Raw genomic sequence first — 19,321 nt, forward strand, 5'->3', positions numbered from 1 at the left:
TTGCACATTTTGCAAGTGGGTTGACAGAAATCAACATGACTATGCAATCTCAAACCAAAGGACTTGTTTTATGACCAACTCTTATAGTCTTATCTCATGACTCATCCATGATGTAATACTAGTATGTGACAAGTAGTGGTGTTTGATCCAATTTCAATTTATCATAATTAATTTTTATGGGATTTTTTATACTTCTTCCGTTTTTTTTTTATCTTCCACTTTGGGTTTTTCACATATATTAAGGAAAATAGAATCTTTGAGTTGTAGTGGTTATTATTTTAATTAAATAGTAGTGTGAAGTAATAATCGTATTGAAAGTATGAGGTTGTAGTGGGTATTATTTTAATTAAATAGTAGTGTGAAGTAATGATTGTATTGAAAGTATAAGAGAGAAAATAATTATAAATAAAAGAAAAGGGGTACATTAAAAGGGGAGGTTTAAAGTGAGATAAAAGCTTTCTAAAAATAGAAAGTATTCTAAAGTGGAAGAGCTTTTAAAACTACCCATTATAGTAATGTGGAAGATTAAAAACGAACGGAGGGAGTAATTATTATTTTTAAATTAGTCGAGTTATATTCACTTTTGAATTAATTGAAATTTAATTCTTGCCTTATTGTCTATATAATCACATTTCATTAAAATTTTTATAATTATTAATATTAAATTAACTTTGTATTCACTCGTACTGATTCATACATTTTATATATTTTTCACCTACTCATTTATATATTTAATAAAAAAAATTTTATTGTTTATTAAAATAATAAATTTAGAGAGACGAAAGAGTATCTTGGTTGTGAGTGGTGGGCTCGTGTTTTTACGTACTAGAAGAGTCTTTAAAATTAATTATAATAATTAGCTAAAAAAAATAAAATGAAAGGGTCACAAAACTTTTTAAGATTATATTTAACATTTAAGGCCCTTTATTTTTGCTATAACTTAAATTATAAAAAATTAAAAAATAATTAAAGGGGTCTTTAAAAATTGATGAAGGGGTCTCATATGCCCCTTCATGCATTCGCCACTGTTTTGCTGCTGATCTCGACCTCTGCGTCCAACTCAGATTTTATGTGCTTTAACTTTGTTCAAACTTGAATACTTCAACCTCCGACAAATTCGAATTATGACATTTGTTTTCAAAAATTATTTAAAAAAAAAAATTCATTTGTTACGGTACGTATATTCATAAGAGAAACAACTTTGAAATAAGTAGTGATTTATGAATATTACTATTATAAAATATAAAAAAAAAAATTTATTGAGCTTTTGTAAATGATTATTATAACTCATTCTACATTCGAAATTTTAGATGATTTTTAAGTTTTGAGTACGATATTTTAGATAGTTTAATTTTGAATCTTGTGTGTACTTATTACTTAAATATTTTGTCAATCTAAAAATTTATTCGTCTTTTTTTTATTTGTTTTTCCTATTCATTTTTTTCGCGAATCTTAATGCAAACTTAAAAGTCAAATAATTTAAATTGCGAGTTTTTAAATATTTTAAGAAGTTGATATTTAGAAAATATATATATTAAGACAAATCCATCAAGATCCCATATGAATATGCTTTTTTCCATATTGATTGATAAAGAATTATAGTCAAAGTTTGACACTAAAATTCGTAAATTTTTTAGAGAATAAGATATGAAAACAGATGGAATATTAAATAATAAAATTGGTCATCGATCAAATTTTTAATTAGCAGCTAATTTGTTCGGCTTACATTTTTATTTGACCATCAATGCATTCAACTATATTAAAATTATTTTACATGATGCTTGATGGATTAAACTTGATCATTATACGAGTCTATGATTTACTATTTTTTTAATTGGTTATACTTAATAAAATTTTAAAATAGAGAAATTTGCATAGCATATGCATATTAATATGTCACTACTATCAATCTTAAAAAATAAAAATTTGTATAAAATAAATTTAAAAAAATTATCTAGAATAATCCAATCTATTTAAGATTTTTCTACAATAATCCCACTTATTGATTAACCATGAATAATCTCAACTTTGAAGTGTATTTTCCTAGAGTAAACTCGGTTACCGGATGACTTGTTATAGCAAGTTTTATTTTTTTAAAAAAAAGATAAATTAAAATAAAATATTGAAAAAAATGTTCAAAAAAATTTATGATTTTTTTATTATTTAGAATTTTTAATGTAAATTTTCAAAATTTTTCTCTAATTTTATATTAATTTTCAGTTTATTTTATTGGTGAATTACCTACTATAGCAGGTCATTGAGTTACTCAAGTTTACTCTAAGCAAATACCCCTAAAATTGGGATAATTTATGGTTAATTAATAAGTGAGATTATTATAAAAAAATCATAAAAAGATTAAATTATTCAAAGTAATTTTTCAAATAAACTATACATTTAAATACAGGACAAAGTCGGAGTGAGAGTCGGATTTAAAGTAGGGTGGAGGTTTGATTATCGGATTTGTTTCTGAGATCCACCAGGATGCGAATCCGATATGAAAATAAGGGGTTACTTGTCAAACATGTGTGTAGACACAGTAGTATTAAAAGTGGTCAAGCCATGCCTTCACGCACTTAACTATAACGTTCTCACACGGGTTGACGTTTTGATGCCATTCGCCGCAAATTAGTCAGGAGAGCAACTGTTTAAAGCTTTATTTTAATCTGAGGGATCAAATTAACTTTATAATCTTAATGATCATTATATTTCATTTATTTCTTTGCAAAAAAGTCAAATCGTAGATTATTCATACATAGAATTACATTGAATTGTTCTTTTATTTTATGTCTCATTAGAGGTGGCGAAGAATTAGTCCAAATAAGAAAATTGGTTTTGTGGATTTAGACAAATAAAAAAAGTGTTATCAATGCATGGGATACTTTGAAATTGAGTATGCATTTAACTTCACCGTAATTCCAACTTCCAAGGGGTATGTTTCAGTAATTTGAGTGTTTGCTTAAATTAATGATACTATTATTTATTTATTTATTTATTTATTTATTATTCAAGATGTTTGAGTAATTGAGTGTTTGGTTAAAATTAATTCAAGCATTTTCTTACAAAAATTGAAAAACTTTAAGTTGATTGCATTATTTTGCGTGTATAGGTCGGTTGAGATTAGTAATCTTCTACTAACAACAAACAATTGGAAAATTTTGACATAATTTCCGATCAACCTAAGTTCATCGAAATTGACGACTAAATTCCTATTAAAATTCTATTAGTTGAAATTCCGACTAATTTTTCTACCGCACTTAATCACAATCGAAATATTTTTGACTAAATTTTCAACTAAGCACTAATCAGAAGGAAAATATTTAGCTCTTAAATATTACAGGTAATTGCAATTTAGTCGGTGTTCGATATGTTTTTAGAGGTTCCGTCTGTCAGTCTTCGTCTATAAATAATAAATCACCTTAACTTTAACTTAGCATGTACTTCTACCATTCTACAAAATATAAAATTTTACTTTTATTTCAACAAAAATACACATCAAAAATAAAAATGACACATATATGTTATTATCATTTTTTATTTTTTTCGTCTCCTTAATGATTTATTTTATAATTTATTTTAATTTTTATCTTATTAATTTTAGATTATATTAATTTAGTAATAATGTGTTATTTTATTTATGTTAAAATTAATACATTAAATTTAGTAATAGTGTGTTATTTTATATATATATATTTAAATTTATAGGAGAATTTCAAAAGGATTTTATGATTTTAGATATATGGAAGGGATTGAAGAATTTATACAAGTTCTGTAGAAAAATAATTTCAAATTTGAGATAAGATGTGTAAAAGGTGTGATAACCGTAGAGTTAGGGCTCAAGAAGTCTTTAGAGATTATTTTTTGAAAAAGGTGTTCATTAAAAACTACTATAATTGTTACCTTGTTATAATTCTGAAGCTAGAATAAGTAATGTTGATGTTTAGGAAGATTTAAAGCAAAATAATGTTCAAATCCACGTGTAGATGCTGTACGATGTAACTACGATTACTTTTCCCAAAACGTATCATTATTTCCTCCCACAGTGTCACAATGTCGATGATGATGTACAATCACCGTTACATTAGTTTCCTTTTGACCGCACATTACAATGATTGTATGCCTCTGAGGCCACTACAAGTCACACGAGGTGGCACACCAAGTAACTTTCGAAAGATGAAGAGATGCATCACCCATTAGACACTGAAGCCTAGTTGACGTTTAATGCGACACATTTGGAATTTTCAAGGGAGATTAAAAATGTGAGACTTGGATTGTGTATAGATGGTATTTAAACTCATTTTGAAATTTAAGTCCTTAACGGTGAATGAAGAAGCAATATATGTCCTTAACGGTGATCGTGCATGGTCCTAGCAATCCTAAACATAAGATTGACGTACATACATCTATTAAAACACAAATTTGTCATTTTGGTTTAAACATTTATAAAATATATTTTTAAATGTTTTTATGTTTTTTATATTTGTTTTCATGGTGTGTTATTAATAGTTTAAAGCTTTATATTAAATAGTGTAATGGAGTATTTATTTTTTTTAGCTTAAATTAATAAATTATTAATTTTAAAAAACATATTTTTTTATATTATACTGTATTAACTATTTGTTTTTTTCAAACCAAAAGAATAGAAACATGCCAAAAAAGTAATGTACAATTTAACTTTTTAAAAAATTTATTTTCTTACTATATACAAATATGCTAACAAAATAAATAAAGACGTGCATTGCATTGATACTGTTTAGTGGAAAAATGTAGCAAAATCTGTGGGACGAAGAGAGCAAATATATTTAGTGTTGTAAGTTGGTTTAAGTATGGAGAATTGTCAGAATGAGAATCAGATCTAGTCTCAGTTTGAGCAAATATTGTCTTAGTTAGGAAAGGTTTTGAGTTTAATTTTCATATTACCTCTCCTTTCTCCGACTTACTTTTGTAATAAGGCTGAACATAGTAAAGTTTGGTGTAAACTCCAAACCAAACGTAACCATATGATAATTTTAGTATTTAGTTTGGTCTATAGTCTAAATGGTACGGTATGTTTCTTTGCCAAAAAATTACAGTTTCTTGTCTTTTTCAGTTTTTTAGTTTTTAGACCAAACTAGACTGGAAACTATACTATGATCGAAAATCATAGTGTTTTAAAAATATAATATAGGTCGATACCTAAATGTTTCGATATGTAGTTTTTTTTTATTGTAATATATACTTGATTTATGTTGATACAATTAAATAATTACAACTTACTATATTTGGTGATTATAGATGTGAAGTATTTGCATAAAACAAATGTATTAATTTAGAAAAAATATAAATAAAGTAAAAAAATCGATGGCCAGACAAACTAGTCCACTATAGAACGGTTTAATCCCATCCAATATGGTCTATTAAATAGTCTAATCTATGAAAACTTTTCAAACAATAATTTTATTATAGTCTAACTTTTATGATTTAAATATAAGTAGGGAGAATTGTACAAATTTATAAAATCATCCTCAAAGGGGTCAAAGACATGGCTTCACACACTGAGGTAATATGTTTCCATAGAAGGTGACCTTTTTGAACTATTTGCCTATTTGGCATTCGCCGCAAATTAGACAACAAATCAGAGCAACTATCTTATTTAACGGACCATTCCATCGAAAAATCAAAATAATAAATTTACGGTGGTTAGTTATACTAAATGGTGGTAACGAAAATGATTTATGATGTAAAATTTCATTAAAAGTTCTGTATTATTCCCATGGTATTGAATATTTGATCACAAAAATATTTTTTTGTTTACAAATTTTCATTATCACTTAATATCACCTTCCCCAATAGTAATATATTGAAATGAAATTTATGAAGAAAATGATATGATTGAAGTTGGACAAGCATCACCACCAAGGTAGTCAGGAGATTTTTCAACCAAAGATACACTAGCTTCATTCCCATTATCACTGTTTATTACTACCTATCAAACGGGCCGTTAGCTGTTGGTATCAACTAGTTATAATGAATATGATTTTTAATGTAATTTTTCATAAAATAAATCATATCATTCTCACGGACACACGAGTAATGAAACTCTAATCAAGAAATAATTTTTTTTCACGATTTTCCTTTACCACTTAATCCCATATTTTAAATACTAAAGCGTAGGAATAAATTTTATGAAGAAAAGGAGATGATTGAATTAAGAAGATGATTGAATTAAGGAGAATAACCATGACATTAAACATACTAAGAAATTTTCATACCAAAACTTTTCATTAGCGTTTCCATCATTTAATACCAACTACTAAATGAGTCGTTAAAATAATACTAAAGTTAATTAAAAATCTTACTTTATGGCCATTGTTTTTTATGTATGAGTTTTTTTAAAAATTTATCCAAGTCTAGAATAACTATAATATTGACAATAATTCTATTTATTAAAAATTGTTGATATTTTCAACATTTTAATTTATTTATTAGAGAAACATAGTTCACATCCATTAAAACAATAGAGTAATTGACAATGCCAACGATTTCACTTTTAAGTATTAAGAATTGCTATTGTTGTTTAATTTAAGTTGAATATTTGATTTTAAACAAAACACACTTTAATATTTTTTTTGATAAAACAATTGATAATGTCAATGATTTTACCTGTTCTAATTTTGAATAAACTTTTTAAATAAAAATAAAACCATTAAGATTATCGGTGTTTCCTAATTATGAAATATCACATATATGATTAATTTGTTCATACTACCGAATTCCAATCCCGCTTGAACAGTAGAGTGGAAATTAATAAATATATTCTTAGAATGAAAATTATGATTTATTTGAGCAATGAGCATTTCTTTAAATAATAATTATAAAAACGTAAAGGACCATTTATACCTTTTACTTATTTATTATTATTGTTTTTTGTTAATGATGTTGTTGGATTCACTTTTATGCAAAAATTCATGTTGAATTGTTTTCTTAATTAATGTCTCAACGAAGGTGGCAAAGAATTGGTCATAATAATAGAATTGGTCATAATTCTTTATCATAGTAACTATTAGGCCGTGACAATTCGTCACATAATTTTCACCGTGGCCCACTCGTGTGGACACGGGAGACCCGTGGGCTTGAGCCTACAAATCCACGAGTCAAGAGCGTTGACTTGAACATACACTTGGTGAGGTTCATTATTTCCCAAAACCATATGGTAATAGGAAGATTAGCTTACCCACTATATATGCAAGTCAACAACCCACTATTTTATCGATGTGGGATATTGTCTCACATGTGAAGTATTTCCAACAGTAACATACAAAAAATGATATTATTTGATTTTGTCTTTAGGTCGTATTCTTACTCTGCCACTTACCATTTCGACATCTTAATTTCTTTAAACCCGTAGTGAAATATTAAAATAAGGCCCTTTTATAAACAATATTAAAAATTATTAAAAATAACCAATTGGCACTTACACTACTCAAGTATATACAAATTTCACAAGTAACATCATCATTATCCCTTAGTTAAGCATCATAAGTCATGCCACATGCAAAGGATAATCGCACAAAACATCAAATTTAAAGATGAACTTGATAAACAACAAATCATACTCCTATTAGCCTTTACCATAGTTGCTTTTGGCCTTTTTTGCAAGTAATCGCTAGCCTTACTTATGAGCTAATGAATACCTCTATCATCTTCCCAAGATTAAGCCATTAATCTACCCAATATAAGAGCTGAAGGTAAAAAAACCATCTTTTCAAAAGTCAATCTTTGTCTAATATTTTAACCATGCGTGCTAATTACTTTTCATTTCCCAAGTTTGTTTCCATTTTTACTTAGCTTTACTTGGGAGTTGCTTATTTATGGGCACCGTTCATTTCTATATTTACTGATCTTAGGCCCCCTTGGTAGGTCGTTTTTGCTACCAAAAATAATTTCTAATTCACCTAACTAGTATAGTTGGGTAAGTAGGGTCGAACCACTGTGGAAGGACAAGTAAAATCACAATTTGAACCAAGTTCACTAATGCTAACAATCAAATGTTAGAATTTTTTTTGTTTATCTAATATAATGCAAAAACAAGAGATGAATGAAATTCAATAATTAAAAACCTAGGGCTAAGAAGGATTCACTATGCATCGATCATGATTCATGAACAATAATTGGGATAGGAATGAATATAGGCGAAGGAATGTGTTGCTCTCGCAAACAAATTCGACAATCAAACAATAAAAGAAGCTATCGCGATTAAAGCTTAACTGTTCAAAGAAGGAAATCTTTCACTCAAACTCGCAACTTTCGCTTATAGAATTGAGTGAATAAAACTTGCAAATTGGCCAAACATGCAATCAATACAAAACCTATCAATTGAATCACCTAGACAAACCAAGTTTAAATCCTAAAATCAAACAAAAATCATGATCTTTTGCATAGTTTCACCAAGCCCTAGCAATAAAACTACTCACTACGCATATTAAAACTAACAAGAGATTCAAGAATGAAATTCATGGAGGACATTAAATTCAAACTTAATGGAGAGATAATCATGCAAAGATAACGATGATAAACGAGAACAAGAAATTAGGATTGAAAGAAAATACCTTTAATATAATTAAAATTACAAATTCCGATTGTTGAATTACAATCTTCCAAAGCAAGGAATAATAGAAATCCCAATTGATACCAAACCCTAAAAATAAAACCAGAGAAAAGAAACGTGCCCTAAAATTCCCTTCCAATGCTATATATATCTCCCTCCAAAAAGATCGGAGGTTACCGGAAGTTACAATAAAAAAAACCGCTGGACCCGACCGGGTTTGGGGAAACCCGCCCGGGTACGAGGCAAAGCCAAATCTCAAAGACCAAAAATTTTCTAAGTTTGGGAACAAACCCGGCCGGGTATGAAGAAACCCGCCCGGGTATGAGAGGTTCACCCGGCCGGGTCTTCTGAAACCCGCCCGGGTACGAGAGATACACCCGCCCGGGTCTTTGGAAACCCGCCCGGGTCCGTGTGGTAGCATTTCTGCCAAAAAGCCTCTTCAAAAATCTTCTAAGTATTGGGTGCTGACCCGACCGGGTATGTGGAGACCCGCCCGGGTGCGTGTCTTTGTCAGCACAAAATTGATACTTCGAGTAGCTTACGACCTTTCAACTTGCAAATCTAGCTCCGAGGGTCGATTCCTGGCATAATTAGAGCTTTATTCCTACAAAACAGATGGGAAACAAACACTCCAACCAAGTATAAAAACCAATGGAAAAATGAAGCATAATACGCGAGAAATGATATGAAAATGCAATGGGGGCATGGTAAGAAATAGTATATAAAACACGCACATCAAACTCCCCCGAGCCGAACCTTTGCTTGTCCTCAAGCAAACAGGACAAGGTTCTAAGAATAAAAGTATGCTTCACCCTATAAAAGCAACATCGCAAAGCACTTGTGATCACGTCCTCTCAATCAAAGCATCCAATTAATTCAATACCGATCCAAGAGTGAAATATCATACAAGCAAATTCAAGCCTTATCACTGAGGAATAACGAGGAATCAAGGAAAGAGTTCTCACGGTTGACACTCCTCTATTTGTGGCGAGTATAAAATGTACTCGATCGCTCTCCGCCCATAAATATGCAAAAGATGTGCATATGAATCAGTTTTTGTAGCCTAAAATGCTAACAAGGCACCCTCCCATCTCAACAACACTCATGTGTTTAAAGGGTAGATAATGTCACTCAGCCTATAAAGGTCGACTCGAAATGCATCACATACTCTCAGATCTTGGCAAGGTACTAAATCGAGGAAGCACATATAACTGCACGATTATCAAGAAGGTCTTTATTGGGCTTGTAGTGAGGGTTGGGTCAAAGGTAGGATCAAATTTGGAAATATTCGGGCTGGAAGTCTATTTTAGGGGAGCATAATCTAAAAAGTAACGTAGCCTAAAGATGAGGCTGAAACAACTCCAAACAACTTCGACTCATAACCACCGAACCAACCCAACTAATAGAAAGCACCGTCATATCATCATCAATCCGATAAGAGAATTACAACTTGCAAAGGCGAAAATGTACAATAAAATAAAAGATGTGAGACAAATTTTCCCCTTTTTTTTTTTTTTTTTTTTTTTTTTTTTTTTTTGAAATACATAAATATGAATAATAAAAATAATAAAAAGATGATAACATATAAGTATATAATAAACCAAGAGGGTTACTTTTTTTCTTTTCTTTTCTCTTTTTTTTTTTTTTTTTTTTTTTTTTTTTAATTTGAAACTATGAAGAGGATTACATGAATATGAATAATGAAAAGATGGTAACATATAACAATAAAGAATTGATGATATATGACAAACTAGATAAGCACACTCCAACAATGGGGAAATAATCAACCCAACTCAAGTACTCCGTGCGAGCTAATGTGAGCCGAATGATGGAACATATATCGCCTACTTACCAACCAACTGCTCCCCCAAGCTAGACTTGGGTTAATCAAATAGGGTCAAGAGGGTTTATAATGTGGTTAGTCATGAAAGAAAAGGTAGGGCTCAAAATAAAGGATCACATGGCAATTTATGTCTTCTGAAATAATGTTGCACGGCTTCTAGACAATGAGGGCCTTCTATCATGCTCATCATGCGATTACACAGCTAACAAGACCAGTACCAAGCCAAGATGAAGATCAGCGACACACCAGGAACTAATCACTCAAGAAGAAAATAGGAAGATAGAAATCAAAGTCCAAATCCTTACAAGGTAAACTCTTCCTTGTTCCAAACAACAGGTAATAAAGCTCAAAAATACAAGTTTCAATAATACCCAGGAATCGGAAAAGGAATCCAACAGTCTGCAATGACCGGTCTCAGTAATCACATGTGTTAAAAATTTTTCAACCATAGGGTACAGGGAAACATACTTTGTCAAGAATATCCAAAGGGGCATCGAGGGAGAAAGAAATTCATTACAACTAAAAAAAAAATACAATATTTTTGGTCACATGTAAACTCCCACTCCTAATGAGTGGTACAAACCATGCAACAATCCTAAGAAAGCAATAAAAACATTCAAAGCTAAATAATGAAAAGAGTTGGGAAGATCTCACCAATTAACTTCATAATGCAAGCTGAAGCACAAAAATTCATCACGTCATCCAAAGCACGACTTGCAAAAGAACCTGCAAGAGGAGAGAAACAACCAACTCCAACCAAAACAACTACATTAAAAGCAATAGAATATACAAGAGAGTAAGCCAAAGCAGCAATCAAGACCCCCCCCCCCCCCCAAGCTAAATCAAGCACTGTCCTCAGAGTTTGAGAGGGCGGCAAAAGCCTACTAACCCATGGGGTCAAAGCCATCATCCTGATGCTCATCATCATCGTCATCATCCTGATAGGTAGGGGGGGGAGAATACCAATCAGGATACTGAACGTCGGCATGAAAATGACCTTGCTGATGATGGTAGTCAAGTAGTGGTCGAAAGGCAGCTTGAGTTTGGAGCTCGAAGTGAGTGAATCGAGTGTCCAAAGAGGTCAATTGGGAAGCCATTTGTTGCTGAGACAGTTGCATAGCATTGAAATTATCGATCATGAGCTGTTCAAAAGGGGAGTACCCTTGGGGAGCCACCGGAGATGGTCCCATCGGAGTTCCCGTACGAGCTCCAGAGGACTCAGCAGGGATAGCCGCAGGAAATAAGTAATGAGCCTGGTTGGGCTCCAAAGATGGTAAATCCTCTGTCGGCATATCAATATAAAACGGGGGACGAGAATGAATTTTCCACCGAAAACCCCCCTGACTACCCTCCACCAAATAACCACATTGACCTAGGTGCTGTAAAGATAAGAAACAATCAGCACTCACAACCTCATCATCAGGAATTTGAAATTTAGTCGCGATGCGAGTAACCAAACCCCCAATGACAACATCCTGGCTCGAAGAAATAGCATGGCGGGAAATGGATAACAGGTGTTTCCAAAGGAAAACAGGGACGTTAATATTGATGTTTGTATTTCCCGCCAAGAAATACCTAGCTAAGATGTTTAAATCCAAGCTACGAGCGGAGTGATGATCGGCTCTACCAAACAAACATGAACTAAAGAATTTCAGACACACACGCACACATGGATGTTGAACTTGATTAATATGCAAGTGTGACATGTTAACATTGGTCAAACCAGTTAATCGGCGAAATAGATCACATGCCTCACCCCCTTGGGGTATTCCCACATCTCCTCCCGTGGGGAGGCCAAAACATTTAGCTAATTGCGAAATGGTCAAGGAAAAACTCCGATTGAGCAGCCGAAACCGCAACTTAGGTTTGCTCCTATCACTAATATCTTCATACAATGAACTCACAAATTCTAAGGTAAGATGCTCATGAGTATTATGACATGCATTAAACAAAGTAGATAAACCAAGAGAAGCAAATAAATCGCGTGTGGGTTCGAGTATATCTAATCGTTCGAGTGCTGAACGATCGATCCACTTAGATGACACAATGCGACCTTTGAGATGTTGAAATTTTTGTCGCTGATCTTCGCTGCAGAAAATAATGTCGGGAAAATCCTCATCGCGCTCAATGGCTGGAACGATAGGTTGTGAGGTAGACCCCGAAGCTCGTGCCCGCTTGCTTGCCATTACACTCCCGTTTTTTTTTTTTTTTTTTTTTTTTTTTTTTTTGAAATTGATGGGAGGATGGGGAGAATTAAGGAATGGGTAAGAAGAGAGTAGTAGAAATTTTGCTAATGGAGTTTGAGGGTGAAAAATAAAAATATAAAAAGAGAAATGTGAAAAGATGGAGATTTGAAGGAATGGAGGAATTGATGAAAAAAAATTAGTGAATGGAAAAGATAATGAGAAGAGGAAGAGGATGGTGAAATTTTTAGGTATGTTTGATGAAGGAAAATGGGGATTAGAAGAAAGAGATTTAGGAAAGGTGAGAGTAATGGAGGAAGAGAGAGAAATTGATGGAGGAAGAAGATGAAGTGGTGAGTGAATTGGAATGAGGGAGAGGGAAGAAAGAAAAAAAATATAAACGGTGAGGGAATGGACCGGACCCGGGCGGGTGAGGGAAGCCCCGGGCGGGTACGGAAGAAAAAGTAAAATTGGTGAGAAGGAGAAACCCGGGCGGGTGAGATGAAACCCGGGCGGGTCCGTGTGTTGTAACTCTTTGCTTCTTCAAAACCCGGGCGGGTGAGCAGGTACCCGGCCGGGTCCGTGTATTTATTCTTCTTTTTTCTTCTCTTCATTTTTTTTTTTTTTTTTTTTTTTTTTTTTTTTGAATGAATATGAACAAATCAAGTCGGGTTACCTCCCGATAAGTGCTGGTTTTTAAGGTCCCGCCCGACCCTCTTGAACGACCAATCTTAAGAGGATGACGATGGATGAAGGTGGATAACTTCCATCGTTCCAACAACATTTCCTTCATGGTAAAGCTTTAAACGTTGTCCATTGACCTTGAAAACATCACCTTTCTCATTTTTCAGTTCCACGGAGCCGAACTTATTCACATTAGTAACCAAGAAAGGACCGGACCATCTAGACTTTAGCTTTCCGGGAAAGAGCTTGAGTCGAGAATTGAACAATAACACCTTATCTCCTTTTGCAAACTCTCTTGGGAGGATCTTCTTATCATGCCATTTCTTAGTTTTTTCCTTGTAAATTCGAGCACTGTCATAAGCGGACAATCGAAACTCATCCAACTCGTTAAGTTGAAGAAGCCTCTTCTCCCCCGCCAACTTGTCATCCATGTTAAGCTCGCGAATTGCCCAATGAGCTTTGTACTCTAACTCGACGGGAAGATGACATGATTTTCCGTACACAAGCCGGTATGGGGAAGTGCCAATAGGTGTTTTGAAAGCTGTTCTGTAGGCCCAAAGTGTGTCATCAAGCTTCCTACTCCAATCTTTCCTAGACTTTGCAACCACCTTTTCCAGTATCGATTTGATCTCGCGGTTGGAAATCTCAACTTGACCGCTTGTTTGGGGATGGTATGCAAGTCCAGTACGATGATAAACTCCATACTTCTTGAGAAGAGAATCTAACTTTCGTTCATGAAAATGCGAACCACCATCACTAATGAGAGCTCTGGGGACCCCAAATCTCGGAAATATGACCTTGCTTAAAAGCCGGATGACCACCTTAGAATCATTGGTGGGAGATGCGATTGCTTCGACCCACTTAGAGACATAGTCGACGGCAACCAAAATGTAGCAATTTCCATTAGAAGATGGGAAAGGTCCCATATAATCGACACCCCAAACGTCAAAAATTTCGACTTCAAGAATACCAGTTTGGGGCATCTCATGCCGCCTCGAAATGTTGCCGGTCCTCTGGCAAGAATCACATGACATAACAAAAGACTGAGCATCCTTGAACATCGTGGGCCAAAAGAAACCAGACTCATTCAGCTTGCGAACGGTTTTATCTGGGCCATGATGTCCCCCATAGGGTGAGCTGTGGCAGCGCTGGAGGATCCCTTTGACCTCCCATTCAGGAATGCACCTGCGATAAATTCCATCTGCACACTCACGGAAAAGAAAAGGATCATCCCAAAAATAATATCTAACATCATGCAAGAACCTTTTCTTTTGTTGGTAGGACAAATCAGGAGGCAAAATGCCGCCTACCACATAGTTAGCATAATCCGCAAACCACGGACCCTGTGATGTGACTGCAAACAACTGATCATCAGGAAATGAATCGTCAATAGAGGAGGAGATCTTACCATCGTCATACCTGATTCTCGACAGGTGGTCTGCAACTACATTCTCTGCTCCTTTCTTATCACGAATCTCAATATCGAACTCTTGAAGTAAGAGAATCCACCTGATAAGCCTTGGTTTGGCTTCCTTCTTAGCAAGAAGGTACTTTAAAGCTGCATGGTCAGTATAAATAATAACCTTGGAACCAAGAAGATATGATCTAAATTTTTCTAAGGCATAAACAACAGCTAAGAGTTCCTTCTCTGTGGTGGCGTAGTTGACCTGAGCCTCATCCAAAGTCTTGCTAGCATAATAAATGGCATGCAAGACCTTGTCCTTCCTTTGACCGAGCACTGCTCCAACCGCAAAATCGCTAGCATCGCACATAATCTCGAACGGGAGTTCCCAGTCTGGAGGGCGAATGATGGGTGCGGTTATGAGAGCTTGCTTTATCCTGTTAAAAGACTCAACACACTCCTCAGTAAAGTCAAAAGGCGCATCTTTAAGAAGAAGTTGGGTTAGTGGTTTAGCAATTTTAGAGAAATCTTGAATAAAGCGGCGGTAAAACCCCGCATGACCAAGAAAACTCCTTACCCCTTTCACATTGACTGGTGGTGGTAATTGCTCAATCACCTGTACCTTGGCTCGATCTACCTGTATGCCCTTATCAGAAACAATGTGGCCAAGAACCACACCTTCAGTCACCATAAAGTGACACTTTTCCCAATTTAAAACCAAATTACATTCTTCACATCTTTTCAGAACTTTAGTGAGATTAGTCAAACAAGAGTCAAAAGAACTACCATACACACTAAAGTCATCCATAAAAACTTCCATGATAGACTCTATGAAATGAGAAAAAATGCTCATCATGCAACGCTGGAAAGTAGCTGGTGCATTACATAACCCAAATGGCATTCTACGATATGCAAAAGTACCATAAGGGCAAGTGAATGTTGTCTTCTCTTGGTCGTCAGGATGAATGGGAATTTGGAAGAATCCAGAATAACCATCCAAATAACAAAAATATTTATGACAAGCTAACCTTTCAAGCATTTGGTCAATGAAGGGGAGAGGGAAATGATCTTTATGAGTAGCTAAATTCAGTCTCCTGTAATCAATGCACATACGCCAACCAGTGACAGTTCTAGTGGGAATTAATTCATTTTTATCATTTTTAACAACAGTCATCCCACCCTTTTTTGGAACCACTTGCACAGGACTTACCCACTTAGATGCAGCTATAGGAAAAATAATGCCTGCGTCAAGCAGTTTCAAAACCTCACTTTTCACTACTTCTTGCATGTTGGGGTTTAAGCGCCTTTGTGGTTGAATACAAGGCTTATGACCTTCTTCTAAATGAATCCTATGCATGCAAAAGTCGGGACTAATACCTTTCAAATCATCAACACTATACCCAATGGCCTTCTTATGAGTTTTCAGAACATCCAAAAGTTGGGAAAGTTGGGCATCATTGAGTGTAGTGCTGACGATGACAGGATGGAGCTCTTTCTCATCAAGAAAAACATACCTAAGATGTGAAGGGAGAGGTTTTAGTTCAGGCTTCTTTACTTCAACTTGGCATATAGGCCGAACTAACCTCTGCACTCTTTTGCTCTCGCTGTGACTAAGCTCTTCATTACAAAGAGCTTGTTCAATAGCATCAACTTCAGTCTTCCAAATGCTAGCATCACCTGTAGAAGATTCAAGACAAAGAACGGCCTCCAAAGGATCTTTCATAAGAGTTAGGGGCAAGTTATCATAACAAATCACATCAACTACATCAATAGCATAGCATTTTTCCTCAAGCATGGGACTTTTCAAAGCATTGCTCAAATTGAAAGTTACATTGTCGTCCCCCACAGAAAGTGTAAGTCTTCCATTTTTCACATCAATTACTGCTCCTGCCGTATGAAGGAAAGGTCTGCCTAAAATAATAGGAATTTGTCGATCTTCCTCCATGTCAAGAACAACAAAATCAACAGGGATATAAAACTTACCTACCCTGACAGGGACGTCCTCTAAAATACCCAAAGGATATTTAACAGAACGGTCGGCCATTTGTAAAGTAATGTTAGTAACTTTTAGATCACCCATTTTCAATTTAGAACAGACAGAAAAAGGCATCACACTGACACTAGCTCCTAAATCACATAAAGCTTTATCAATAAACAATGTTCCAATGTGACAGGGGATGGAAAAACTACCAGGATCTTTCAGTTTTGGAGGGGATTTATTTTGTAGCAAAGCACTGCATTGTTCAGTAAAAGCAACTGTTTCTACTTCACTAAAAGCTCTTTTCCTAGTTAAAATGTCTTTCATGAATTTAGCATAGGCAGGCACTTGTGTGATTAATTCAGTAAAAGGAACTGTTACCTGCAAATTCTTCACTACCTCCAAGAACTTACCGAACTGCTTGTCGAGTTTGTGCTTCACTTGGCGGTTGGGAAAAGGAAGTTTGATGGGAGGCATTTGCAATGCCTCATCTTTCGCTTTCTCCTTCTCTTGCACTGCCTCAGAAGATGCTTCATTAGTAATCGTTTCAGAAGTGCTCTCATCTTTCGAGTTTGACTCTCCCTCTTGAGGCATGGGTGGCTCATCATAACTCATCCCGCTTCTTGTAGTGATTGCATTGGCGGTCTCCTTTCCATGTGGTTGAGTGGGTTGGCCAGGTAATGCTCCAGCCTATCTAGAGGAGCTAGATGCAGCTAATTGAGCGACTTGAGTTTCAAGCATCTTATTATGAGTACTGAGTTGCTCGAGCTGTTTGGCCATTTGAGCCATCATGGTTTTCAGTTCCCCTAATTCGGATTGGGTTGTTGGTTCTGAAATTGCTGCTGTTGATGGCCTTGAGGAGGCCTTTGGAAACCGGGTGGTCCTTGATTGGGTTGATATTGCTGATGTTGCCCATATTGTTGTGGTGCTTGTGGTGGGTAGTGTTGTTGTTGAGGATTTAACACATTATTGCTGCGATATGACAAGTTAGGATGATTTCGAACTCCAGGATAATAGCCATTGTTGTTGAAAGGAGGACGAGCTTGAAAAGCATTGACTTGCTCTGGCACTCCCATAGCTCCATTGGGATTTACAGAACACTCCATTAGAGAATGACCATGTACACCGCAATAATCACAAGCAACTCCACCTTGGCTAGAGGTAGCCATAGCATTGACGGGCATAGACGTATTAGCATTCATGCGCATCCCATCGATCTTCTCATTCAAAGCTGAAATTTGTGATGATAGAAGGGAATAGGTTTCAACTTCATGTTTCCCCTTCCTTGGTGCTTGAGCTGCGCGCCTAGATGAGCTATTCCATTGATTTTCAGCAAGAGTATCCAAGAGTGAAATAGCCTCAGAAGTTTGTTTGTTCATGAAAGAGCCGCCAGCCGCACCATCTACCATCCTCTTGGTCTCATTATCAAGACCATTATAAAATGATTGCATAAGAAATTCCTTCTCAATACCGTGATGTGGGCACATATATTGGTAATCTTTGAATCTCTCCCACGCATCATGAAAAGTTTCCCCCGCATCTTGTGAGAAACTATAGAGCTTAACTCTGTAGTCGTGAGTCTTATAACCGGGATAATATCTTACTAAGAAAGCATCAGACAATTGCGCCCAAGTAGTATTGGTGTTGGGAAGAGAGTTATACCAACGTTGAGCCTTGCCCGCTAAAGAGAAGCGAAAAAGGTATAAGTAGAGCTCGTCATCAGTCATCCCAGTAATCTTTTGTAGAGAACATGCTTGAAGGAATTTCTGCAGATGATCAACGGGTTCTTCATTGTCAAGACCATAGAACTGATTTCCTGTGATCATATTCATAACATGGGATTTGATGTCAAAGTTTCCAGCATTAGTAGTCGGCATCCTAATCCCTGCGGTAACATTGCTAGCCTTAGGCTGTGTAGACTGCCTAAGAGTTCTCTCGGGAGCCTGAGCCGCCATGTCAAGAGATTGAGAGGCTTGTTTAGCTTGTTTACGAGCCTCCGCTCTCCTTTTCTTTGCACTTGCGTGTGTTCTACGAGCAGTTGCCTCAACCTCAGGATCAAAAAGCAAAGGTTGCTTGTTGGTACTCCTGGTCATACACCAAAAACACTAGAACACACGTAAATACGCTCGAAGAACAGTTGTTCCTCGAGTGGGTTAGCAAAAGCAAACACTAAATTCAAAACGTAAAATTGTTGACCTTCCCCGGCAACGGCGCCAAATTTTGGTAGGTCGTTTTTGCTACCAAAAATAATTCCTAATTCACCTAACTAGTATAGTTGGGTAAGTAGGGTCGAACCACTGTGGAAGGACAAGTAAAATCACAATTTGAACCAAGTTCACTAATGCTAACAATCAAATGTTAGAATTTTTTTTGTTTATCTAATATAATGCAAAAACAAGAGATGAATGAAATTCAATAATTGAAAACCTAGGGCTAAGAAGGATTCACTATGCATCGATCATGATTCATGAACAATAATTGGGATAGGAATGAATATAGGCGAAGGAATGTGTTGCTCTCGCAAACAAATTCGACAATCAAACAATAAAAGAAGCTATCGCGATTAAAGCTTAACTGTTCAAAGAAGGAAATCTTTCACTCAAACTCGCAACTTTCGCTTATAGAATTGAGTGAATAAAACTTGCAA

The 19,321-nt window shown here is 35.1% G+C and overlaps 1 non-coding gene across 1 annotated transcript; it reads left to right on the plus strand.

The window, feature by feature from the left end:
- Nucleotides 1-18,141: 18,141 nt before the first annotated feature.
- On the plus strand, nt 18,142-18,249 carry LOC130819607 (small nucleolar RNA R71). Its single transcript, XR_009044646.1, has one exon. It is a non-coding gene; the product is annotated as a small nucleolar RNA R71 (small nucleolar RNA).
- The last annotated feature ends 1,072 nt before the right edge of the window (nt 18,250-19,321 follow it).

Source organism: Amaranthus tricolor, chromosome 7 (assembly GCF_026212465.1).
Source record: "Amaranthus tricolor cultivar Red isolate AtriRed21 chromosome 7, ASM2621246v1, whole genome shotgun sequence".
Classification (NCBI taxonomy): Eukaryota; Viridiplantae; Streptophyta; class Magnoliopsida; order Caryophyllales; family Amaranthaceae; genus Amaranthus; species Amaranthus tricolor.